Source organism: Neofelis nebulosa, chromosome 5 (genome assembly GCF_028018385.1).
Source record: "Neofelis nebulosa isolate mNeoNeb1 chromosome 5, mNeoNeb1.pri, whole genome shotgun sequence".
NCBI lineage: Eukaryota > Metazoa > Chordata > Mammalia > Carnivora > Felidae > Neofelis > Neofelis nebulosa.
In genome coordinates, this window is record NC_080786.1 from 18060039 (window position 1) to 18085912 (window position 25874).

Genomic DNA, 25874 nt, shown 5'->3' on the forward strand with positions numbered 1-25874 from the left:
CCCTGCATTTTCATTTTATTCAGGACCAAGTTGTGTAACAGTTTCCTGCCTTTTGACAATACATTCCTTATCATTGTGTCAATCAGCTGAAAAAAGGAGTCATAACTTCAAATTGGTCACTTTTGCCACCGTTGTACCTTTTGGGTAGACCGAAGGGAGCAAAATGTTGACAAAAATGTATCTGTGAAATTTTTTGGTTATTTTCAATGACCTGAGTTTTTGATGTCTACATTTTCCTTTTGCCCTACCTTGTCGTGAGGAGGGACATTATGCTCTTACGGGTGGCTCTTGGAAGCTCTGATTTCCTCTCACTTCACAGGTAAACTGTGCATGCAAGGCTTCTGTGACTCATATTTTGGAATCTTTGTAGTGTTCAATCCCATTTTTTTAACAGATGAGGGTTAATTACTGGTATTCATCACTAGGCATTTCCAGTCTCTCCACCCAGCATCCTTTTTGCCACTGCTCCATAATCAGTTGTAGTACAATACAGAGGGTGATACTTGTGGCTTTGAATCATCATTTTGTTGTCAGTTGTTATGTTTCTGGAGAAGCTACAATAGCATGACAGACAATTACAATAGCATGACAGACAGAGAGATGACTTCTCCACCAGCAACTTGCTTTGTTTTGACCAAATGAGCTCCTCTTCACCTTTACAGATAGAATCGCCACCCCCAATGCTGCGAGGTCAATTCCATATGAAAGGAGACTTGTCAAATGCGCTAAAATTAAAATGCACATTCATGTGGGGGCCAACTTCATTGTGCCGGCTAACACTGATAAAAAATTACCCTGGGATTGCAAGGAATATATGCTTTCTTGGTTTACTCATTATTGCATGCCAAAGTATGAAAGAGCAAAAGAGACAGAGGAAAGTGTTTCTGTGTACCCACTGGTGGCTGGCTGTGGTTTTACATTATGAGTCTACTTTCAGATACGTAGAACAAATCTCTAAGTGATGAAATGACCAATTTACATATCACATCCCAGATAATAAATTGCTTTGATGGGTCCTCGAGTCTCCTTTTTCAAAGCATCAAAAATGCCAAACCAATCCTCAAACACTGTTCTTTTCTTTTACAAATCCAGTGTTCATAATCTCCCCCAAATGCTGTCTTTTTGCCCTCAATAAATTCTACTTACTTAAAACTTGATGACAGCTTTTAATTATATTAACAGTGTCTAAATGTTTAAAAATATCCAGCTTTTTCCTTCATAAAACTGAATGTAAGTGACTGTATGTTGCTTTCTTTTTTCTTTTTTTCAAGTTTTTATTTAAATTGCAAGGAGTTCACATATGCTGTAATATTAGTTTCAGGTGCACAATATAGTGATTCAACATTTTCATACATCACCCGGAGCTCATCATGACCTATGTTGAATTCTCTAATTGCTGCTCTGTCTCCTGACTTCTAGATTGGGGAATGTGTCATTTTTATTTTTTAAATGATATCAATTAGTGTTTTGATTCATACTTCTGCTTAAGAATAGTAAAGAACCAATTGATACATTTTTAAAATTTTTTTTTACATTTATTTATTTTATTTATTTATTTATTTTTTTATTTAAAAAAAATTTTTTTTTCAACATTTTTTTTTTTTATTTATTTTTGGGACAGAGAGAGACAGAGCATGAACGGGGGAGGGGCAGAGAGAGAGGGAGACACAGAATCGGAAACAGGCTCCAGGCTCCGAGCCATCAGCCCAGAGCCTGACGCGGGGCTCGAACTCACGGACCGCGAGATCGTGACCCGGCTGAAGTCGGACGCTTAACCGACTGCGCCACCCAGGCGCCCCTACATTTATTTATTTTTGAGAGACAGAGTGAGACAAAGTGAGAGTGGAGGAGGGGCAGAGAGAGAGGGAGACACAGTATCAGAAGCCGGCTCCAGGCTCTGAGCTGTCAGCACAGAGCCAGACCCTGGGCTCAAACCCACAGACCATGAGATCATGACCTGAGCCGAAGTTGGACGCTCAACCGACTGAGCCACCCAGGCGCCCCCAATTGATACATTTTTAAAGGGAATGCAATTGGTCATTCAACAGTACTGATAACAAGCAAAACAGCAGTCCCAGCTTCTATTTATAGGTTCCTTCTATCCAATTCAATGAACTATTCTAGCAATAAATTAGCAGTTTTGAAACTGTGGGATTTTTGATGAAAAGAACCAAAGTGAAACTCCTCAAGTAATGAGGTAAATGGTTTAGTTCCATGCATCTTATTTCAGAACACCTTTTTTGAACCCTGCTTTACAAAGATTCCAAAATAAGAGCCATAGAAAACGAAACATACAGTTTACCTACGAACAAAAAGAAAATCAGAAATTCGAGCATCCATTGAGTAGAGTATAATGTCCATCCTCGGTGACTTCCAGGAGATGAGGGCACCCACTCAGTGTCTTCTTATAAAAGTTGGTCTCTTCTGGAGAGTGACCCAAAAATGCATTAGCATCATACTATAATGTGTACAATTCAGTGGTTTTTAGTACATACACAGAGCTGTGCCCCCATCACCACAGTCAATTTTACAACATTTCTATCAGCTCAAAAAGAAATCCATTAGCATGGATTTTTCCCCCACTCCTACCCCAGCCCTAGGCCACCACTCATCTGCTTTCTGTCTCTATACACCTGCCTAAACTAGACATTTCATCAAAATGGATCATATAATCTATGGCCTTTTGTGAGTGACTTCAATCTCTTGCATCATATTTTTGGGGTTCATACATATTCTATTCATACATACATGTGTCAGGACTTCATTCATTTGCATTGCCAAATAATGTTCCATGGCATGGATAATAACCTCTTTTGCTTATCCATTCACCAGTTGGTAGATATTTGGGTTGTTCTGAATTTGGGCCGTTATGAATAATGCTGCCACAAACATTTTGCACGAGTGTTTCTGTGCACATATGTTTTCGTTTCTCTTGGATACATATCTAGTAGTAGAATTGTTGAGTTATTTGGTAATTTTCTGTCTAACTTTTAAGGAACTGTCAGACTTTTCCAAAGTAGCTGCACCATTTTCCTTTTGCATCATCAGGTGTAAGCATTCCACTTACTCCACATCCTTGTCGACACTTCTTATCTGTCTTTTTGATGATAGCCATTCTAGTGATTATGAAATAGTATCCCTTTGTGGTTTTGGTTTGCATTTCCCTCATAGCTGAAGAAGTTGAGCATCTTTTCATGTGCTTATTGCCCATTTGTATATTTTCTTGGGAGAAATGTCTGTTTAGATCCTTAGCCATTTTCTAGTTGAGTTACTTGTTTTGTCATTATTGAATTGTAAAAGTTCTGTATATATTCTAGATATGAGTTCTTTATAAGAAATATAATTTACAAATATTTTCTTCCATTCTGTGGGTTGTCTTTTCACTCTCTTGATGGTCTCCTCAGAAGCAGAAAGGTTTTTAATTTTGATAAAGCCCAATTTATTGTTACTTTGTTGCCAGTGCTTTTGGAATTCTATCCAAAAGGGCTTTGCATGTATGTTAGCCAACTTGACAAATTATGCTTAAAAAAATGAAATGCAAAAAATGAAAAACAAAACAAAAAAAGGCTTTGCATATCCCAAGGTAATGAAAATTCTCTCCTACATTTACTTCTAAGTGTTTTACAGTTTTAGTTCTTACATTTAAGTCTGTAATCTGCTTTGAGTTAATTTTTCTGTATGGTGTGAAGAAAAGGTCTAAATTTATTCTTTTGTATGTGGATATCCTGGAGTGAATTTTTAAAACAATCTCCTCACTGATAGTGAGTGAACATCTTGCTGAAAGTCAGCTGTGTGATGAACTTCATGGGGCATGCCGCATGAGGCATCTATACCAAAAATGAATTGCCAGAGAGTTCCAGCTTCTTTCTGCTCTCCCCCAGGGATCCCATACACTGGTTTAAATTCTTTTTTTTTTTTTTAATGTTTATTTTTGAGAGAGAGACAGAGATAGAGTGCTAATGGGGGAGGGGCAGAGAGAGAAAGAACACAGAATCCGAAGCAGGTCCCAGGATCTGAGCTGTCAGCACAGAGCCCAATATGGGGCTTGAACTCACAAACTGTGAGATCATGACCTGAACCAAAGTTGGACACTTAACCACCTGAGCCACCCAGGTGCCCTTACACTGGTTGAAATTCTAAACACACACTTGGAACTACCAAAGAACACATTTACAAAGCCTCTGATCAGTATGCTGAGGTCTCCCTAATGGGTGACAGGGGTGGGGGGATACTCAGAAATTAGATGAAGAGTGATGTCAATCACTAAAGGTTTCCAAAGGAGTTGTGTTCACTTTTGTGCACTAATACACATACGCACACTTAAACTGCAGTGTGTGACCTATAAGTCAGGAGATGCCTGGCTGAACGCCTTGGTGCTATTGATGATGTCTCATTGCTTTGTGCTCTTACCTATTTGAATGAAAGAAGGAAGCTCCTTGAAACTTAGGAGTCAAATTACTTCCAAGAAGGTTATGCTATTGTCTTATTTGAAAGCACTCAAGAAAACAGCAGAAGGCCCTTGAGTGAAATGTAGTCCAAAGAAAAGGGGAGTGCCACCCGTACCCACAGTTCTGTGCTGCTGTGGCAGGCAGGACCAGCAATTAGGGAAACCCCCATCTGTCACACCACCAGACTGAGTCCAAGGTTAGGAACAAGTCAAGTTTTTTCCCTCTCTTCAGCTCTCAAAGTGCTGATTCTTGTACAGGCAGGTTCATCTTCCACAAATAGCCTCTGTGTACTTGTCCAGGAAGGGAACATGAATGACAAGTGTCTTTCTACACTGAGAAGGCAAGTTAAGTATGCTTTGGGGGATCCTATTGAAACTTCCGTCTCTTCCCATAAATCCCCGAGGAAAATATATTTTTATCCCAAGAAGGAAGCAAGGAAAATGGGCATAGGATCTCACAGACCTGGGTCCAAATCCTGACTCTGCTATATACTCTGGGTAATTTTCAGTGAAGTATTTAACTTTTTTTGAGCCTCATCTTTCTCTTCTGTGTTATGGGAATATAAAAATATCTATTAACGGCCATCATCGGATAAGCTGGGATAAAAAATGGAAAATCCTGCCTCAAGTCAGGAGTTAGTATCTGTTCGTGCTATTTCCCTTTCAGTCCAAAGATATGGTGGACTCCCAGTTTTAAAGCTCATTTTGGGGGACCTTGAACCCAAAGATTTAAAAGGACCATTATCTAAAATGAAGGTTGGATTTAAAATTCAACATGTCAGATCCCCGTCCTATATCATTCTGTTCCTTCAGTAGTCTGAAAGCTTGGCAAGGTGTAGGACTCCTCCTCATGGGGCCTTCCTGCCACCTGAGGAAAACATCACTACCATCCATGACTTTGGTGATTCATTAGCATTCCAGCAAACTACCCAGCTGTTTGAAACAGCAGGTATTTATTTTCTTTGGTCTGAATATGCAAAGATGAAATGGAGCTGCCTGGTTTTGAAAAAGCTTTCTTGGTCTATGTCCTTTGGTTAGGTTAAGCACTGGAATGTGCTGTGACCTTGGTCTGCACACTAACCTTTCCCCGGTGTCCCTAGAGCTTGTTTGATGCCGATATTTATGGGCCACGAAGCTGAAACTAAGCCTGAGCTTCCCTAAGATGCTTTCTGGGGAGGTTCATTGTTCAGCAGGGGTATTTGTGTGACTGTCAGTAGGAGGGGACGTTTACCATAACACGCATGTGAGGCCCTGGACAGAGGAAGTTATGATAAGGAGGCGTGGAACCTAGGTTGCTTCTTCAAATGACATGGGGTGTGTAATCCTCTCAAGCACTCCCATTGCCTCTGTATGGCAGGCAAAACACTGATCTGTTCTCCCGTGGACCTCCCTGTAATGTCCTAAACATCGTTAGTAAATAACAGGCATGGGAGGACTTTGCCCCAAGAGCAATGCATACATCCAGATACTGGCATCTGTGTTATTTGTATTCCTATGGAATTCAGTTCAGTTGCTTTCTACAGAATTTTCAGAATCCCCTTAATGATGGTATGTCAAAAGTTGAGAACAACGAATTTAAGAACTATAAATGAGTAGGCATGAAAAGAAACAATTCAATGAGGAATTTAGCATTTATTTTTACTAGGCCACATTATCATATATGTCCTTTTTAGAAACTGTGTGAATATAAGTAGAGATATTAAAAAGTAGAATAAACTACTTACTCTCCACATCAAGAGAGGAGAACAGAGGTATATATAAATTCCAAGCAGTATACGTTCCAAACCTCAAAATCCTTTTCTGGAATTTGGCCTGGAATATATAAATCTGGACATATAAGTACAAATGTTACTCATATAACTATAAATATGTAAAGCCTAAAGTATTTGATTTTGAAATGCAGTCAGTTATAACTTAAGACACATTTAAATATACTCCATTTCTGCTGGAGTTCAGCACATCCCCTGGAAAAAATGTAGGACTTTACTTTATAATGGGAAAAAGAAACCATGGAGAATAATTTGAGGACGATTTCTGGTTGATAACAACTTTTAACATTTTTTAGATGGAGAAGTCCATAGTGTTACTTTATTGTTTTTGTTTTACTTTATTGTTTTTTAATGTTTATTTATTTTGACGGGGACAGAGAATGTGAGTGGGGGAGGGGCAGAGAGAGAGAGAATCCCAAGAAGGTTCCACACTGTCAGCACAGAGCCCAGCACAGGACTCGATCTCACAAACTCTGAGATCACGACCTGAGCTGAAATCGAGAGTCAGAGCCTTAATCGACTAAGCCACGTAGGCGCCCCATAGTGTTACTTTCGGTGAAATCCAGAATTTACATTTGGAAAAAAAAATTCGCTAAACCTTCAATAAATTCAACAATAGTAAAGCATTATGTAATTTCCCCAGATGTGGAGGAAATAAAAAGGGGTCTTCCAGTTTAAACAAAATCTTGTGCATGGTTGTAAGGAGCAAAAGAAAAGTGCTTTGGAAATGGCAACGTACTCGGCAGGCTACCAGGAGGGGGACCTTAGAGTAGGGCGGTAAAGAGACTGGCTTTGCAGCCAGAGTGCATGTGTCCCAAATCTTGTACAAATTCTCTGCACCCCAGTATCCACATCTGTAAAATAGGGATCATAATAATTCCTATTACTGCTATGAAGAAAAATCAGCACATGTAAAATTCTCAGGACAATGTCCGGCATATAGAAAGTGCTCCGCTAATGTTGGTAATGATGATGGGGAGATGATGATGCGAGTGTTTTTGGTGGGGGGGAGATGAGAGTACAAGAGGAGGAAGTATTTGTTTTTGAAAATGAGGGAATAACCAGCTAACCCAAGCTGCTTGAAGAGGAGTGGATTGAATACTAGAAACTAATTAGGTTTGGAATTAGAATGGAAAGGGATACCCAGTTCATAAGTACATATTCTAAGCTGAGACAATTGTCTTTCTTGACACTCGCAGAAATATTATTAGCAGCACTTAATTTAAAAGTGAAACATTTTGAGCAGTTATTGCACATATATCAAGGAGCCACAAAATTACAGTTTAAAAACAAAGTTTAACAAGAATGTAATAGTAAGTATCACAGACATTATGAAATGATGATGTGGGATAATAAACGTTTTTATTGCCACAAATACGGGATGACGGCATTATTCAAGAACAGTAGAAAAAAATAGCCTGACTCCAGAGAGAGGGACATCTCTCCACCAGACCTTTTTCCAGAGCAAAGCTGTATTTATTCTTTATGCTTTTGACTGAATTTTGCCGCCCACTTTCTGAAAGAATGGCCCCAAATTCTATACTGGAGAGCCAGGGCCACCTAAGCCTTACCTTTTGATGGCTGTGACCCATGTCCCTGAGCGGTGCCATTGCCCCCCCGCCCAAGAAGCTTCTCAAGGCCATCCAGCTCTGCCCACTCACCTCCCCACTTGCTTGCTTCATGGCTTCCTCTGCCTGGCTGAGCAGCATGCCAGAACTCTGCCTTGGATGCCCCTTCCCTCCTCTCTGCCACTGACACAGGCTGGGCAAAATGGCCCCCAAAGACGTCCATCTCTGCTTCTCTACCAGCTGAGGGAACTTGTCTGTGGGCTATTTCAGATCCGCCAAAATTATTCCAGCAACACTTGGCAAAAGCCCAGGCTGTGAGATTTTCAGGCTAAAAATGGAGAATCGGGGCCAATATTCTTACTCTAATTTTCTTAATTCCAAGAGTTTAAAAATAAAAAAATATATATGTGTGTATTCGGTAAAAGGATTGGGAAGCAGCTGGGCAGCCTGGCTGAGAGGCTGGATAAAGACCGAGCAGCTGTGTTGGTCTTAAGCCTGAGCTGGCTGTGTAACCCTTGATTTCTTTGAACTCTGGGCCTGAGGATTCAGAGCCGTAAAACAAAGCTAACAAGTGTTGAGCTATCTGATTTCTTGTGAGACATAAAGAGGGGGGTTGATTGTTAAGCAGTTTGCAAATGGAAAGTATTGCAGAAATGCTTATAATAATAAAAGGCTTATTATAGCACTTTCCCAGGTTCTGGGACTACTGTAATGGGAAGGATGGCACACACAAGACCTAACACGTCTATCAAAGAACTGGTGGATGTCTGCAAAAGTAAATACTCTATTATATACGGTGATATCTCATATGCCGATCAACATAATAAGTCTAGCTGGACAGCCGCTCTAGTTTAAGATAAGCAAAGCAAGCCTGGGAGCATTTTAAAGCCATGTATACACAGGTAGATACAGTTAAAGTCTGTTTCAGTGGGAGGGTAGGGATGAGGGGTGTGTCATACCCCGTGGTATCGTCACACTACCTTATATAATAAAGTGCCTAGCATTCTATGTGTCATATAGTAACTGACCAATAAGTCATCAGTTCTTTCCCTTTCTCCTAGCATTTTGCCCTCAGTGGGAGATGACTTGGGGAGAGGGTCTTGGGAAGTTTTGAGTGCCAAGGGCACACAGTCTAAACAAAATCAGGTTTGCTATACAAACGTAGTCTCGGGACAATGTTTGCCGTCCCTTCCTTCCTACGAGATTGTCACCCTATGTCATGCCTATGAAGACGTTTTTGACCTGTCATTAGTTATCTTTCATTCAGTGAGTGCTATAAAAATCCCTGTTGATTCAACTACATCCGTGATGGACACTGACAGTGTTCAAAGGTTGTGATTCCCTTTAGTGAACACCACTGAACAGATTCTTACTTGTTGAGTATTGCTTATTGCTTCAGCGATCTTTATAAACACTGCCAAAAGCCTTAAATCTTCTCTCAGTTGAGTGTATCTTTGGGGTTGTTTGGGATGTTAAAACTAACCTTTTGGCAGAGAGTGAGTGAACAAGGAAAGGGGAATTGAGGTAGGAAGCAGTTTGCAGAAAGATCCTTGGAAAAGAAACCTTTCTCGCCCTGCGTTACATTTTGCATTCCATTAGAGACAACGGATTGAAAACAAAGCACAAATCTGGCTGAGAACCTGAAAGGCAAGTTTCAGCAGGAGTGAATTTTTAACAGCCTCAAAGAGGGGGTTAAAATGAAATTCTGACAACCTTAACTACACTTTTTCTCCAAGTATTGCTATAATGATAAAAGGTGAAATGTCAGCAGTCACCTATTATTCTGTCGAACAGCACTTGATAATTTTTCCTCTGTGGGAGCACTTGCCCTTTTATAGTGTTGACTCTGCGTTTTGACTGACTGCCCAAAGATCACAATTACTTAAGCCGTTTACCTGCACTTGGGCAGCACAGCCAGGACCGGTTCTGCATAGCCAGATCCTCTGGGGGTTTCCTGTTGGTGGCTTCAGATAAACAAATGAGGCCTGTGATATGGGCTATTTACTGCCCCTGGTTTTTAAACCACTTCAATAACCTGTCTTCCTCCTTAAGCTTTGGAAACACACTGATGGTCATGTTTTCTGAAGAGGAGAGCCCAACTTCTTTCTGTGTGTCAGGAAAATATCTTCATACATCAAAGCGACACAGAGCCTCCTTTAGAATATTCTAGAAAAGTAGACACTGCCTTACCACAAAGTGGTGAAGGGGTCTTCTATTTAATTCTGTTTGTGTAACATGCATCCTTTGAACAACTGCTGTGTTCACCAACCTGGGGCATCTGCTGGGGGAAAGCTACCAAGATGACAATTACACAGACCCAGCCTGCAAAGAGGCTTATATTTTGTAGGAAAAGCCAGATGAAAGATATACATTATTGAGGTAAGTAGGCTGACCAAGCAGGTAGCCTACCTTGAGCTTAGAAACTGGAATATTAGAGTTGGTTATGACCCATCAAACTCAAATGCCTTTGGGGCTAAACAGGTAAAAGAAATGAATGAAGGATGCCCGTAAGGACCTTAGCACAGTGGAGGATGTGAGCACCATTTAAATGGAACACCATCCCTCAGTTAGAGCTGTCAGTGCCATGCAAGTGCTGGCCCATTATCACCAGGCTTTCAGCTTTTTCAAAACTTTTTTTTTTTAATGTTGACAAGTACTTCACCAGGTCTAACTCCTGAAAGGGTACATACAAAAAGAAATCTAAGAACCAAATGTGGCCTATAGGCCGGTAGTTTTTTTCCCTCTGGGTTATGGCATGTGCTGTTATAAAATTCCATCTCATTTTCATTGTCATTGGTTGTCACAGGTTAGGTTGCACGGGAAGCTGATTCTGAAACAGAATTCAGGGGGCGCCTGGGTGGCTCAGTCGGTTAAGCGGCCAACTTCGGCTCAGGTCATGATCTCGCGGTCCGTGAGTTCGAGCCCCGCGTCGGGCTCTGTGCTGACGGCTCAGAGCCTGGAGCCTGTTTCAGATTCTGTGTCTCCCTCTCTCTGACCCTCCCCTGTTCACGCTCTGTCTCTCCCTGTCTCAAAAATAAATAAAAATGTTAAAAAAAAAAAAAAAAAAAAAAAAAGAAACAGAATTCAGCCAGGAGGTGGTTTACTGGGGAGTGTTCTTGAGATCAACACCTTTAGTGGGAAAGAGAAGGAAGTAGCTCTGGAGAGAGAAAAGTTGAACTGCCATGCAGTCTCAATGGAGGTCTTGGCCAATCTCAAAAAGGCTAAAACTGGATGATCCCTCAGAGTTGCTCCATGTTGATTGAGGGGACAGGATCTTTATACCCAGCATGGACCAGTCGTTGGATGTGGGGTGCTTTGGGAAGGGGTGTGACTTTGAATGATGGCCTCTTCTTGACTAAAGAAATATCCATCAGGACCAGCAGCACTCCAAGTAGCTGGGAAATCAGCCCTTCTTCTCTGAAGGGGGATCTGGATGCTGCATCACAGCAGCCATAAGAGGGGTAGGTAGATTTTTCTACATGGGCGTGTTGTCCCTGAAAATGAGGGGCAAAGTCTCAATCATCTTTGAACTTATCTGACACCATGCCCTAGAGAAGAGAGATGATCTCATATGCATCATTTGCCCCCATTCCCTCTTTTTCATCCCCACTTCTTGCTGGCCTGTGTACCTCCTACAGAAGCTATTGGAACAGAATTCCTAACCCCCCTGAGGAATTCCTAGCCTCTTGGTTCAACTCAGAGCTGTAATGTTGTGGCCTACAATACATATTGTCGGCATTTGTAAAGATAAAGATTCAACCTAAATATATGGAGATGTAATGAAATGTAATGATTCACTCATATTTACAACATATGCTTTCTGATAGCCTACTGTGTGCCAGGCACTGAGCTACCCACTTTGAACAAAATATATTTTCTGCATGCAAGCAGTTTGGTATTTGGTTGGCAATGCAGGTGCATAGGTGCTGTCACAGGGCAGGTCGCAAAAGTTGTCTTGGAAAGCCACTTGGATTAAAACCTGTAGTTAGAAACAATTATAATTATCTTGGTGAACAATAATTCACCAAGGCAATGCCAGTTGGGCCAGAGAGTGTCAGATTATAAAATGTGTTAAGAAAATAGTCTCTGCAAGATTTGGTGAATATTATTAGCAAAAATGTAGAGTGAGGAAGTGAGGACCCTAACACCTTATCCAGGTTGCAGGCTTATACATGATTGTAGAATGGGAAGGTGGAATGAATGATGGGATAACTAGACAGAAAAATCCAAAGCACAAGGTATAAGCTACCGATAAGATGTAGTTTAGTGCTTAATAACTGTTTGTGGAATTTATTCCTCCTTGTGAAGTAAGGCACGCAGACATTAATAACTCTTACATCTGTCATATTTTGATAACTGTAATTAGAGCCATGGACAGTGCACTATGGAAAGACAAAGGGGAAGAAGGCATTAACTCCAAATGATGAAATGGGAAGATCTTCTGGAAATAGGCTAATGACGATGATGATAACAGTAGCTAATATGAATCATTGTTAAGTACTGAGGACTGTGTTAAGTGCCTTTTATGTCTTAACTCATTTAGTCCTTTCCGCAATCCTATAATATCGACACTATTACCATCCTTTCTGTATAGAGGTGAATAAACTGAGCTCTCAGAGATTCGATGAGAAGAAAGTGGTGGCCCTGGAATTTGAACTCAGGTTATCTGAAGCCAAAGTCTGCTGTCTTGTCACAAAATTAGACTATCTCCCACTTGAAATGGATCTGGAAATAAACATGGGAGAGCAGAGCATTCCAACTGAAGGGAACTGGTTTTCAAAGATCTGATGATACTTCAAGTTGAGGGGTGGGGAGGGGAGAAATGCATGAGGTATGACCAAATGTGAGATACAGGGCTGGGAGCATGGTTTGAAGTTTAAGTTCAGGAAATTAGATGAAATTGTGTTGCTCAGTGGCCTTAAATACCAAACTGAGGAGTTAGGGTTGTGGGAGGGGAAGTGGTAAGATCTGCATTCAGAAACAATAACTCTGTGAAGAGGTGGACAGATACACGGACATACTGGAGGCAGTGCTACAGAGAAGGCCCCTGAATATTGTCTAGGCACTTTGTACGCAGGACTAGGACAGGGCCAGTAGAAGGAATGGAGGGAAGAAATGGGAAGGTAGGAGGCGGGAAACAAAGGGTTTGGTGAGTGCAATGGCTCAGGTTTTGAGTTTATGATGTCGGGAACACAGGATGAACATAAAGTTGGGTGCAGAGAGAACATGAGCTCACTTTCGGGTTGTAAGAATGGAAGTTCGGGCCTCAAGAGAGAGGCTCTGTCTAGCAGAGAATTGGGAACCCCCCCTTAGAGGTTCTGATGGACCCTGGAGCTTAGATAGGGGCTGAGGTTAAAGAAAAGGCATCTAGGCTGAGAAGTCTGAAAGTCTACATTTAAAGAGAGGGCGAAGGAAGATGATTTTTAAAAAGTCATAGTGTACATCATATGATTAAATAAGTGAACGCTCCTGTAGCCACAGGCTGTGAAAGAAATATGTGAAGTTGTAATTTTAGGGTAAGAGTTAATATTTGAGATTGGGTAAAATGTTTCAGGAGAAAGGTGAGATTAACACATGATGATTTGTTGTGAAATTTCCTAGAAGCTCAGTAGGCCAGTTCCATGTGGGAACACAGCCCTGACTTCCCATGGAGGGTGGTGAGGTCGGGTTGTCCCAATGTCTCAATTGTTTGTTGGCTACTCAGTACACATATCTCCTATTAAACCATCATATGATGCTATTGAATTCTGACTTTAGAATAAGTGTAGATTATTCCTTTTATTCTAATGACAACATAATTGCCGGATCCATTTTTATGATATATAGTTCAAAATTCCCAACATTTAAAGGTACTTTATGTTAGATATAACAGGAAGGAGCAATCCCCCAGTATTTGAAGAGTGTGACAATACAACCAGCCCATCTCTGCTCCTCCAGTACATACAAATGCTGTGTGTGTGTGTGTGTGTGTGTGTGTGTGTGTGTGTGTGTGTGTGTGTAAAAATTATAGTGTATTTTATTTTTGTCTGGGAATCATCTGGCAATTTGGGTGCTCCCCTAGACACAAGTGAGAATGTCAAAGCCAAGAGTGGAAAGAAATTTCTGTTGCAGAAATTTTCAACATAGTTTATTCTCCCAAATAGCAGGCTTGTGGCCAGTTGTCTTTCCCTAATTATTAATAAAAATTCAGCATTTCAAACTAGATTCTCATTCTCCAGCAGTTATTAATAGAGCTCCATCTTTAGGACATCTGCAAGACATCATTTATAACAGAATTCTTGACATACCATGAAATTCCTATGTCTAATAGGAATTTAAGGTCTACTTAAAAATGACAATCAGGTTGTGCCATTTTTCTTGGTAAAAAATTTCTCTTCCCCAATGAAGCCTTACAGAAAAAATTATACCTTTACTTAAATTTTATTTTAATCAAGGTATTACATTTATGCAATCATAAATCTTATCAGTCACAAATCATAAATGTGTGGCTCAGTGAATTTTTACATATGTATATACCTGTGAAGCCACCAGCCACATCAAGTTATAGAACATTTCCAGCACCCAGGAGGCTCCCTCTCTCATTCCTCCTCACTGTCAATCTCATGCCGCAAAGGTAACCTCTATTGTGACCAACCTCTAATGGTCTGTGATGCATAGGTTTTAAGTGTAATACTTACACATCAATACATTCTGAACCATAGTTATTGGAGTGTGCTAGAATATTGGGAAGTACTCTTGACTTCTTTCCAGAGGTCACTTGTTTAAGAAGAACTCTTTGTATTCAAGTGAATAATCCTTGGGCTTTTGCAATCAGAAATGGCATACTCTAATTATACTAAGGGTGAATAATACCAACAGTGGAAATTATACTGAGTGAATGATTTTATGAAATTCTGCCCTCTAAAGGAGGTCATAGATTTTCACAGAATCAGATCTCTGCTAAATTTTGCTCTCCTTTCACTGTTCCCCTAGGCCTAAGTGTGCTGGTGGATATCATCTGAATGTGACTTCTTTGTACCCATCGAATAAAATTATATAGTATAGTATAGTATAGTATAGTATAGTATAGTATAGTATAGTATAGAATAGAATTGATAATACCTCATAATACTTCATCATATAATCCTTATCTCCAACTCTGGAAGTTCTCCTGGTTATGATAGTTTCCAACACATAAGAATGCAGAATTTGATAAATGACAATTCAAGAACATCCCTCTCATTTAACAATTCGAGAACCCTGGAAACAATGCTAAGTGACCTTTTTTTTTTCTTTCTGTTCTATGGGCCTTGTTCTGTGATGATATTCTAAGTCCAAACTTGACCAATGTCAGGAAACCTAACTTAAAAGATCTTAGGCACATTTCTTCAGCTACATCTTGGTGTGGCCCAGGTTGCTGCTGCTGCTGCTGCTGAGATAATCCTCCAGACTAGAAGGCATCTGAGAGATACTAGCAAGAGGTTACAGAGAAATAAAAGCAAAGAAAGATCTCTTTGATTATTAACTCCAAAAATTCTTCCCTAAGTGTTGAGAATTTGCCTTCTAGAATTGTTGCAGGAGCTGTTAATTCTGTCAAGGGAAGGGAAGGTCAAATTAGGTTAACGAGATTTATTTGTTCTTTAATCAAAAGTAAAGAGAATCTTAATTCCTACACATTGCTCCTTTCTGTGAAAAGACTATGACAATGGTACTTAATTTCCTGGGAGAATTTTCTAACACCTTTAATGAGGGGAAAAAATGAGTGTTTGCATGAGTATGTAAACACACGTAAGAACGCGTGTGAGATCTGTTTATGCTTGAAATAGAACTGAATTGAGTTGGCAAGAAAAGGGAATTGTGTTCATATGCAGGTTTCTTAGAGTTACAATTATAGCCCTAGTGACAGGATAACAAGAAACTATTTAATTACCTTTCTAGGCTGCTGAAGACATTTTGAGGATAACCTTGATCTCATGTCATCAACAAAATATGTTATGACATATTTGTTTTTATTCAGTACACTAGTAAAAATGTAAACAAATTCAGATACTTAAAATAAAAGGGGAGTCATTTTTACTTTTTACCCCCATCATTTCCCTTAGTCTCAATCCCTAGATAACAACCATGGTTATTAGTTTCTTCCAGATGTTTTTTAATGCAGCTATAGCATGGATCGATAGATGGGTGGATGGATGGATGGATTAGAGTGATTATATATTTATTTATCCCATTTCTGAGTCACTTACCTTCTTGAGGATTTAATGATGAACAAAAATAGATACATCACCAACTTTCCTAGAGATTATAGTTCAGCAGAGGGAAATTGATGCTCATTCACACACACACGTAAATGTATTATTATAAGTAAATGCAAAGAAAAAGAGTGTGTGAGTTTCTCTGAGGAAGTGACAATTGCACTGGAATCTGAAGGAAGAATAGAACACCGACTTGGATTTAGAGGGAAAGGTTCCAGACAAAAAAACCGTTTTTAAAGAGGACCATAGCTTGTTCAAGGAACTGAAGGTGCCTGGGATGGCTGGCAGGTAGACTGAGAAAAAGGGGAAGTGTGTAGTCAGAATCCAGTTAGGAGGCTGTCACAGAAATATAAGGCAAAGAATAAAGGCAACTTGGACTGGTATATGGTTGAAGAAAAAGGGAAACATTTCATGGTCTTTTGGAGAAGACCACGTGATTTAGTAACCAATTGAAGGTACATGGCAAGGAAGAAAGAAACAGATATTCTGTTTCTTTGTTTTTCTTTGTTTCTTTGTATATATGGAATTATCCTATTCATTCCTCTGACCTTGCATTTTTTTTCTCTGAATAAATTGTTTTGGAGATTTCTTCCTTCTCTTTTCAATAATGTCTTTTTAAGAAGCTCACTATATTTCATGGTACAAATGTGTCGTAATTCTTTCCACCAGTACCTCACTGATGGACATACAGAGTTTGCTTCTGTTTTTTGTTTCTGTTTTTGTTTTTAAGGGGGAGTGGGTATTTAAGGCAATAGTGCAATTTGAAATAACATACTGTACATTTCAGTTTCAAGTTTGGGCAAATGTGATCCAATAAATTCCTACCAGTGTTAGCTGCTTGTTTAACAAACAAGGTGGTATATTTAATATTTGATAAATATTTTCAGATTGCCCTAAAAAAAGATTACAGAATTTTATGCCATTACCAATAATCTGTAAGATTGCTTGGGTCCCCATTCCATTAACAATTTTAACAAAGTTTTTAATTTTTGCCAGTCTGTAGTAAATTCTATAATTTGCCTTCCATTAAAATAAATTTGAGTGCATCTGTGTTATTGGCCATTAGTTCTTATTTTTAATGTGAGCATCTTATTCATAATATTCATCATATGTCTAATGATTTTTTTATTTGTAAAAGATTTTTGTTTACTAAAGATATCAAGTCCTTTCTCTAGCAATAGGATGAAATTATATAAAAATATATAATCATTATCATAGAGGCCATAGATACCAAAAAGGCATTTAACAAAATTTATTCACCTTTTTGTGTTTTGAGCTCCTTTGTCTCCCTTTTCTGTTTACTACTATCTTTTCATCTTGTCTTTGCCTCATTCTTTCAGCTCATCCTTTTTAATATCTTCTCGGACGCACAGTATTTGTTGTATGTTTTTCTTGTTTCTTAAGGCCTTTTGTCTAGAATATATTTTTCATTAGTCTTTGATACCTTTCTCTCCCTTACTCTCTTCTCTTTCCTCTTCTCCTTTCTTCATGTTTTTTTCTTTTTCATATTTGCCATATCATTTGTTCTCATCTTCCTCATATTTAATGTGGAAAGTGCTATCTAGACCATCTTTTTTCAAATATTGTATCCAATGAACATATTTTTCATCTTGTTTTCTCTAAAATCTGTTTCTTTTCTCTAAGAATGTAAGTGTAGGACTGGGTATTACTGGGATTTTACAATTGCTTGAAATTAGAGAAAGATTCAGCTGGGAAACATAGACAGGAATAGTTGATGAATCTGGGCTCTGCTGCTTGTTCTGCAGCTTTATTTAGCATTTTATGCTGGTATTTACTTTTTTAAGAAGGGACATAGTCTTGGGGTGCCTGGGAGGCTCATTTGGTTGAGCGTCTGACTCTCGATTTCAGCTCAGGTCATGATCTCCCAGTTTGTGAGTTCAAGCCCTGCGTTGGGCTCCATGCTGACGGTGCTGAGCCTGCTTAGGATTCTCTCTCTGCCTCTCCCCCCCCCCACCTCTCTCTCAAAATAAATAAATAAACAAACAAAAAGGGACATAGTCTTATCCATGGAAACCCTTAGGTGCAGATTATGCTGTAATTTGAAAAGAATATTTGGAGCTTTTGCTTTTGACTGGCAATTCTATGCACTTAATTCCCCAGCTTCAGCTCCCCCTTCCAAAGAGTCTTTTCACCTTAAGTGAGTCAGTGTGATGGTGGTGGGTCAAGACTTCTACTCTAATAGCCCATCCTACAAAAATTTTTTGCAGGCTGCATTGCCTGACCCTTCAGAGTACTGCCTTCGGAATTATGGGGCATTTGTCAGATCCCCCAGATTTGTTCACCTCTCCCAGAACTGCTTTGCTCTCCCAGCACTGCTTTGGAAATAGAATCACTTATTTATGGATCTATCTCTCTTGCCCTGATCACCACCTTTTGATATTATTTTGCCAGATTGTATCTCTACCTTTGTGTGAATGTTGCTGTTATTTAATGTTTGAAATTTTTATTCACTTTACCAAATTTTGAAGATGGGAATTTTGGCTGCATGACCTTGGCTATATCTTTTACTCTTTGGGGATCACATTTTCTTATCTGCAAAATGGGAACAAATAATTGCTACCCTTTCCGTTTTTTTAGGATCAAATCAGATAATTTATTAGAAAGTGCTTTGTGATTAACAACAACCTAACAGGCAAGGGGGGAAAAAAGGCAGTAAAATAGGAAAGAAAGAAGTAAAACTGTTTCTATTTGCAGGTAACATGACCTTATACATAGAAAACCCATAAAATTCCTTCAAAAAACTACTAACATTAATAAACAAAGTCAGTGAAGTGGCAGAATACAAAATCAATATACAGAAATCAGTTGCTATTCCATACACCAACAACAAAGTATCTGAAAAAGAAATTTTAAAATTCCCATTCACAACAGCATCAAAAAAAATAAAATCCTTAGAAATAGATTTTACCAAGGAGGTCAAAGATCTTCACACTGCAAACTATAACACACCGATGAAAGATATTGAAGAAGAAACCAACAAATGGAAAGATATGTTCACAGATCAGAAGTTCATGTTAAAATTTCCATACCACCCAAAGCTGTCTGTATCAAAATCCCAACAACATTTTTTACAGGAACAGAAAAGGCAATCCTAAAATTCGTTTGGAACCACAAAGACTCCAAGTAGCCAAAGCAGTCTTGAGAAAGAATACCAAAGCTGGAGGCATCACACTTCCTGATTTCAAACTATACTGCAAAGCTGTAGAAATCAGAACAGTATGGTGCTGGCATAAAACAGACATGCAGATCAGTGGAACAAAATTGATAGTCCAGAAATAAATCCATGTATACATGGTCAACTAATATTTGGCAATGGAGTCAGTAATATTCAATGGGGAAAAAGATGGTCTCTTCAATAAATGGTGCAGGGAAAACTGGATATCCCCGTGCAAAAGAATGAAACTGGACCCCATACACAAAAGTTACTCAAAATAGATTAAAGACTTAAATGTAAGACAAGAAACTGGAAAAGTGCCTGAAGAAAACACAGAAGGAAGTCTGCTTAATATTATCTTGGCAATGATTTTTTTGGACATCACCAAAAGCCAAAACAAGTGGGACTGCGTTGAACTAAAAAGCTTCTGTACAACAAAAAATAATGAAGACACCCTATGGAATGGTAGAAAATATTTGCAAATTATATGTCAGATACAGAGTTAATATCCAAAATATTCATACAATTCAAAAACAAAAACAAAAACAAAAAACAAATAGTCCAATTAAGAAATGGGCAGGGATGCCTAGGTGGCTCAGTCAGTTAAACATCTGACTTCAGCTCAGGTCATGATCACACGGTTTGTGGGTTCGAGCCCCACGTGGGGGCTCTGTGCTGACCGCTCAGAGCCTGGAACCTGCTTCAGATTCTTTCTCTGTCCCTCCTCCACTCACACTCTGTCTCTCTCCGTCTTTCAAAAATAAAGATTAGAAAAAAAAATTTTTAATGGGCAAAGGACCTGAATAGATATTTTTGCTAAGAAGATATACAAATGGCCAATAGGTACATGAAAAGGTGCTCAACATCACTGATCATCAGGCAAATAAAAACCAAAACCATGATAAAATACCACTTTATACCTGTTAGAATAGCTATTATCAAAAAGACAAGAAATAAGTATTGGAGAGAATATGGAGAAAGGGAACACTGACGCACCATTGGTAAGAATGTAAATTGGTATACACGTTATAAAAAATAGTATGAAGGTTCCTCAGAAAATTGAAAATAGAACTATCATATGATCCAGCAATCCCACTTCTGGGTGTATATCCGAAGGAAATGAAATCACTACCTTAAAGAGGTATTTGTACCCCCACGTTCATATGTTCAGTGCAGCATTATGTTTAATAGCCAACACATGGAAACAATATAAGTGTCTATCAATGGATGAATGGATAAAGAAAAAGTTTGTACGCACAACACACACACACACACACACACACACACACACACACAGCAATATTATTCAGCCATTAAAAAAAAAAAGGGAATCCTGCCATTTATGGCAACATGGGTGAAACTTGAGGGTATTATCCTAGGTGGAATAAGACAGAGAACGACAAACACTGTATAATCTCACTTATATATGGAATCTAAAAGAAAATAAACTCATAGGAACAGAGTAGATTCAAGGTTTCCAGGAGCATGATTTGGAGGAAATGGGTGAAGGTGGTCAAAGGGTACACACTTCCAGTTATAAGGTCATTAGTTCTGGGGGTGTAACATAGAACATGGTGACTATAATTAACAGTACTGTATTATATACTTCAAAGTTTCTAAGGGAATAGATTTTAAAATTCTTACCACAAACTTAAAAAAAAAAAGTAACCGTGTGAAGTGATGGATGTGTTAGCTAATACACACATGTGAAATCATCACATTGTATACCTTAAACTTACACAATTTTGTGTTACTTATAGCTCAGTAAAGCTGAAAAATAGAAAAAAAATGGTGTTTCATGAGATGTAAAATTCTTTAAAGGTGTAAGTTATTCTTACCACTGTTTGCTTAGATGGGACACACACAGACAAAAGTAAAGATTAGGATGATATACTCTGAGCACTAAAGTGATAGAGTATGTGTTGATAGGAAGGTATGGTTAAGCATGTAGGGCTGGAAAGTAAAATGGACTCGAAAGAAATAGGAACTCTGTGATGGAGAGGAGTAGGGAGGGTACAAAGAAATGGGGGATGTTGAGATGCCACCAAGTTCTCTCAGTATGTTGAGAGACCACCAGTACCACAATTTCATTGAAATAGCAGGGTTATAGACCAGAGTAGGAGGGGACAAATGCAGAGTTAGGGAGGAGTCACTTCACAAAGACTTGGCTGAGAAACCTGGGCATTATTCTGAGTGCGGTATCAAACATGGGTTTGGTTTTTAAAACCTTAGCAGGAATGGGGCGCTTGGGTACCTCAGTCGGTTAAGCATCCGACTTTGGCTCAGCTCAGGATCTCACGGTTCGTGAGTTCAAGCCCCGTGTCTGGCTTCTGTGCTGACCGCTCAGAGCCAGGAGCCTACTTCCGATTCTGTGTCTCCCTCTCTCTCTGCCTGTCCCCCACTCCCACTCTCTTTCTCTCTCTCTCAAAGATAAACAAACATTTAAAATTTTTTTGAAAAATAAATAAAACCTTAGCAGGAAGCTTACACTTTATGTTTAAGGATTATGTGGCATTGGTATGCAGGAAAAACGAATATGAAGAGAAAGCACATGAGGAAGTCCATTAGTGTGCCCAGAACAATCAGGTTTAAACTTGTTGTAGCGGAATCATTACTAATAGTGGCCCCTTTTTCTCTTAGTGTTGCCTATAATGAAGTAATGGTGATAGAATGCTATTCTAGAATCTTGAGTAGGGTTGAGGCAATGGGCAGGTAAAGGAAGGAGCCAATGCCAGGGTATAAAAAAGAATTGACAGAATTTGATGCATTAGGGTGGGAGCAAGGAATGAAGATGGGAGAGTAAATGGTAGGTCAAAATTTTCTACCAGAGAAGCTGAGATAATGGTGGTGAGTGATTAAAAAAACCCAAGGACCGGAGTTATGTCATGATCTTGGAAATAACATGGCTGAAGGAGAACAAGAATTAGCTTGTTGAGAGCTAAGTTGTTCAAGCCAATGAGGACTCAGACTGATTGATTGCACATCGAGTTGTATGATGAAGCTTAGGAGTTTATATGTCACACTTATTTAAAAACATTCCTTGGGGCGCCTGGGTGGCGCAGTCGGTTAAGCGTCCGACTTCAGCCAGGTCACGATCTCGCGGTCCGTGAGTTCGAGCCCCGCGTCAGGCTCTGGGCTGATGGCTCGGAGCCTGGAGCCTGTTTCCGATTCTGTGTCTCCCTCTCTCTCTGCCCCTCCCCCGTTCATGCTCTGTCTCTCTCTGTCCCAAAAATAAATTAAAAAACGTTGAAAAAAAAATTAAAAAAATAAAATAAAATAAAAAATAAAAACATTCCTTGACTTGTGCTCAGCATCATGGGGTAGAGTGGAGATGCCAAGTCTTTTTTTGAGTCACTTTGCTGAATTAGGGAGACTTGCCACAGAATCTTCGTGTTGAATAGGAATTACCCTATGTACTTTCCATTCCTCGAAGGGGGAAAGTGGCTCAGACAAAACAATAAAAAACACCCAGATACACTCTGTTAGGTCCTTTCCACTTCAAGGATCCTGAGTCAGGTATTTCTCTTGGCTTTAGACATGGGTCCCTTTTCAAGTCAGAAAACATTCTTAAGGTTTTTGTGCCCTTGACTCTCCTTTCTTGGAGCTCAACCCCTGACAAATAGCAGTTGACCTTTTCTTATCTCTCAGCTTGTGGCTTTTTGTGACCTTATTGGGAACCTTTGCTTGATATGTTGTAACAAATATAAATCACTAAGTACTATGTATAGTTATAACATTTGGGGTACAATTATGAAATTTGTGCATATGTGAATATAGAAATGAATGCATAAATGCATATATAAATGTATATGTATAGACACACACGCATGTGTTTATACACACACACACACGTACACATACACATTTGCATCCAAGGCAATGTAATACTTAAATGCACAGGCTTTGGAATTAGGCAGGCTGTGCAACACTCATCTATAAAGTGGGAATAATACCTACCTCGTAGAGTTAAATGAGATGATTACAAAATGCTTTTCTGGCATCAGAAACAAAAGACTGGAAAATATATATATATGTATATAATATATATATGTATATATATTATATACACATATAATATATAACCAATTAAACACAATTTAATTTAAAATACCCAATTTAAAATGCAATTATATTTCGATTGTGGGATTGGAGAAATGTTTGTTTTCTTTATACTTCTTTTTTCCCCCCAAGATTTTCTCTGTTATTCTTTATAAGAAAGATTATATTAGTAAGTATAAATCTTTTATAAAAGTATAAATCTTTTTATTAGTATTTTTTTAGGATAGTGCTACCATTAGGAAAAAACTCTCGCCTGTTTACTAATGAGTTTTTGAGTTCAAAGTTTTCAGTTCATGTATTTCCTATCTGTGGCACATCCCTCCTGGCTTCTTGAAGGCCTTTTTCAATTCTTTCCCTTCTAAGGAGGTAAGGACCAGTGGCCTATTATACTAGAACCATTGTCACCCAGCCTCAAAGAATTGACAGGCCATTGGGTCAGAAACTAAATGTCTTTATAGATCACTCAGTTTTATCTTCACTCACATTTCAGTCTTCCCTCTACTTCTAAGAACTAACTTTTCCCTGTTCACACGATTAAACGATAGAATTGTCTCTGTTCAAGTACAATAGGAATTTCCCACTAAACATATATTTTCATTAAAAAAAATTAAGAGCTACCTGTACTTGCTCACAATGGGAATTTCAGATGATCCTAATAAATGCATAGATGACAAATAAGTATAATTTTAGTACATGTATCCAAATATTTGCATGCTCTTTTCTCCTTTTTATTCATAACATCAGTCCTAAATCATCATGTGTAATTTTATGCATTAGAAAGTAGAGGAGGTATTAGGGGATTTGTTCAAAATTCTTAAGAGACAGCAGGGCTGAGGGAAAACTATAGTCCACTTGCCCTGTTTTGTCTATGTCTTATTCACACTGAGTTTCTCTTGAGTCCATGTTTCCAAATAATAGAACTGGCTTAATTCAACTTTGTAAACAAGAGGAGAAAACTGGCCTAAGAATCAGCAAATCAGAGCATTGGAAGGCTATACAAGCTTTTTCTTCAAGCTTGGTCACTGGATTCCTGTATCTCTCATCTTACTCCCTTTCTTTGTTGGCTTGAACAAGTCACTTTTATAAATTAGCATTAACATGTTATCTGGCTGACTTTGGAAGGTCCCTTATTTCATCGACTCATGAAATTTTGTAGCTAGAAAGAGCCCTAGAAGGTCTCCCTTCTCAGTTTACCGAGAGGGGAGGCAGGAAGGTAAGAGATTTGCCCAAGATAGTATAGCTCTTTAACAAGGAGCCAGGACTATCCATTTCCAGCTATCAAATGTTGATTCTCTCACCAGACAGTTATGTTCTGAGTCACAGTCTACACAGTCTAGCATACACGCTACCCTGAGCATCTGAGGCCCTGTCCGCACTGTTCTTGGTTGATAATCTAGAACTAGAATGCTTCTGAATCCCACCCTACCAGGTTTACAAAGTCCTTTTGGCATGACTAAATCCTAGAGCATAAACAACGTCGTCATGGCTGCACCTTTCTTCCGCACACCTAAACAGGCTTTCATGGTATCGATGCCATCAGCTGGCCCAACTTGAGTCCTATTGCCCATCCCTGTGTCCCATAGGTGGGACATTCTATCTCTCCTGGTCGCTTGGCCACTAGTGAGAATAGAGGGTCCTGGCTAAACCAAATGGAACCTGTTCCATACAGGAAGGAGAGATTCTCTTGCTACCAATTTGTGTTCCTAGAAGAGAGACACATGTTGGGCAGGCAGAAGCAACGACTATCCAGTTCAGACGTCAATCAGGCTACGTGTGTAGTAATTTTTCATTGATGGTAGACATTGTGAATGTGACAGTGTTAAAACTTGGGATATCATTGTCTTCCTTTAGAAAGGGATGAATTTTGATCTGGCAAATGTATAACTTTCCGGTAGAAAGAACGGAGCTAGTCGAGGCTGGGCTTTAGGGCAAATCTGGAGTGGTCCTTACACGAGGGCTAGAGTAGTCGTTATGAGGCATTACCTTTTTGAAGTCTCAGGTGAATCCTGGGAATGTTCTCTTTTTTCTGGTTGGTTGGAACTCCGCCATCTCCTTCCAGTGTGCAACTTTCAGAAACTCTTTTCTGCTCACATCATAGCTGCTTTGGCTAAGCCGTGTATACACTCTGCTTAATATTCGGCTAAAGACTCAAGGGAAGGCTTATGCACGTTTCTGGAGTTCTCTCTTCTTGCAGCTTTTTCTTCAATACCCTGCCCTACAAATTGCTGCCATATCTGCCAGCCAGATCTCAGTTTCCTCCTCCCAGCTGCATTCTGTTTGGATTCCACTTCCCTGGCAGAAAGCCAACATGAATGTGAAGCTCATCTCCTGTGTTTCCCTCCTCTCAAAGATCAGTTACGTACTGCCCATTGTTCCATACCTGAAAACTGTTGCTTCAAACTTTTGTCCAGGTTTATATTTGCTTATGTCCATTTATCCATTACAGCCAGACGTAAAACCTTTTTTGTGATACTGTAACTGAAGCACAAATAGATTTGATCGCTCACCAAGCTTGGCTCTATATGCAAGGCTGCTTCATAGTCACAGAAATTTTTCTGAAAATACCGAGGACAACTTCACGTCTCTAAATGAGTTATGGGAGCTGGCACCTTAATCTGGGGT

The 25874-nt window shown here is 39.3% G+C and overlaps 1 protein-coding gene across 13 annotated transcripts in view; it reads left to right on the forward strand.

The window, feature by feature from the left end:
- The window catches only part of THRB (thyroid hormone receptor beta), a 390903-nt gene that overhangs the window by 100636 nt on the left and 264393 nt on the right, over positions 1–25874 (forward strand). The window lies entirely within an intron of this gene.